General features: G+C 44.7%; 1 protein-coding gene across 3 annotated transcripts in view; it reads right to left on the bottom strand.

Moving 5' to 3' along the window:
* Rb1cc1 (RB1 inducible coiled-coil 1) overlaps positions 1-715 on the bottom strand; it is a 51,195-nt gene extending 50,480 nt beyond the window's left edge. For all 3 annotated transcript variants that reach the window (XM_023717674.1, XM_023717675.1, XM_023717676.1), the window contains exon 1: positions 607-715. The gene's annotated coding sequence lies outside the window, so the exon portion shown is untranslated. The remainder of the gene's footprint in view (positions 1-606) is intronic.
* Between the last annotated feature and the right edge of the window lie 1,434 nt (positions 716-2,149).

Raw genomic sequence — 2,149 nt, 5'->3', positions numbered from 1 at the left:
AAAGTACACAGGCCTAAAAGAGTATTGTTTCAAGTTAAAAGCTAATTTATCACATAAAGCTTCCTCATCTACACACTTGGGAGGCTGAGGCAGGAGGACTGCCTAGAGTTCAAGACCTGCCTGAAATACATACCAAGACCCCCTAACGGGTGAGGTAATATATAAAGAACTGACTTCAGCATGTAGTACCTGGTGGTCTACCTATGGCATGCGGGCCACAGCAGGCTATCTGCGTCCCTGAAAGTTCTACAAGGTTCACTGTCACTGATCTTGTAAAATAAATGTGTGGTTGAAGTCTCACTGATTAACAAATGTGGTAGAAGGCAACTATAAACCCTCAGAACTGGCGGGTACCTTTCTTCATGTTCATTTCCACATGAGCCTCTGCTTAAATTACTGTAACAGACAGAAGAAGGTAAACATTTTAGGCTTTGAAATTGTTTCCAAAATCATTATTTTAGAGGCATTAGATCAAAACCTTAATGACAGGGGCAGAGGAGATAGCTCAGTAGAATAAGCCCCTGAGTTCAATCCCGATTCCAAAAAAAAAAAAAGCTTAGTGATAAAAGTAGGAACTGTGAGTTACAGCCAAGCACTATGACTTACCGTCAGGCACGGTGAAAAGCACTACACTCTTCTTAAAAAGCAGATCAAAACTGGCTTATGTTTGCTTTCCTTGATATTGGCAACTGAATGGCATTACTGGTTAAACTCAGAGAACTGAAAAAGAAAAATTTCTCAATTACTGGAGAGAAACAATTCAATAAGCAACAACACCATACAGTCATCAGATATCCCTTTCTATTCTTCCCTTTAAAGTGCCCATCTTAGAGCAGTCTCAACTCAGTCTCCTTTCCTGCCTGCATACTCACTGAGACCAAACAGGATATAATCGTATCACTCCACTAAATGACCCCCCCCCCCAAAAGGAAGAAAGAGGAACAAAGGCCAGCCAGCCAGATGGCTCAGTGGACAAAAGCGCCTGCTTAGGCAGAGTGCAGCGACAGGGGTTCCATCCGTGCCAGCCCCACCCCCAGGGGCATGCTGAGATGGTGACTGAGGCTGGGCATGGTGGTGCGCACCTGTAACCCCAGCACTTGGGAGGCTGAAAACAGGAGGATTACTATGAGTCTGATCTTTGTACAGAGACCTTGCACCAGATGCAAAGAAAAGAAAAAAGAATTATCCCAAATGCTACTTCTACAGTCACTTTTCTCAGTCCTTCATGTACAATGACTTCAAGTTGTAGAGAAGGCCAGCTTGGATTGGGGCCTTACCCCTACACCGGCAACTATGTAACTCAGGACAAATTAACTGTGTTCAGCTTCCTTTCCTAAGCAAGAATAAAAGGGTTACTTAGAGAAGACAGCCTCTGTGCCATCTCTTTCCTGACATCTACTTTAGTGAACTCCACTCCTCCGGGGTTTAGGCCAAGCCTGTCATGTCTGTAACCTGTAACACACAGCAAACGACGAGACATCATGACGGTGCCTGTCGGTCGAGGTTTAATGTCCATCTTGCCAGCTAGCTCTCCCTTGCCAGCTTTGTAAGTAAGCAGCCATACAGAGTTAGATTCAGCAAGAAACCTGAGCTAACTAGCAGGACGCCAAGCATCTCAGTCTAACAATCAGTAGGGAACGACTCTTGGCACAACTGCACAGCCACGGCACAGATTCTTTCCCAGCTGAGCCTCACGAAGACTTAACATGAAGACCCTGACTGCAGCAAACCCACCCAAGTCACACGAAGAATCTCTTCAAGCATCTGTGTGGCTTCAGGATTGTAGCAATTTCCGATTCAGCAGCAGATAAGTAATACATACAGCACAATGACATCATGTTACAAAAATGTGAATGAAAACTTTCATGTGGAACATGATGGTTGGCAGGAAAAAATCATTCAATGCTTGGGTTAGACGTCAGGCTTTGTTTCCTTTGTACAGAACACACCTATTCCAGAGGCTGCAGATCCAAACCCAGTCTAAATTTTTCCTAAATTTATCCAACCCTTCTGAAATCCTGGAAGTCTATGTTATCTCCTGTACGCAGTTTTCCATCTTGTATCTGAAGATGAGCTCCTTCCCTGTTTTCCCACTTCTCTGGGAGCAGGGATGCACACTCACCCACGCTGTATCACAGGCCACCCCGAC

Source organism: Octodon degus, unplaced genomic scaffold (assembly GCF_000260255.1).
Source record: "Octodon degus isolate 3935 unplaced genomic scaffold, OctDeg1.0 scaffold00054, whole genome shotgun sequence".
Lineage (NCBI taxonomy): Eukaryota > Metazoa > Chordata > Mammalia > Rodentia > Octodontidae > Octodon > Octodon degus.
The sequence above is the reverse complement of the archived record's forward strand: the minus strand, read 5'-3'. Positions and strand labels throughout refer to the sequence as shown.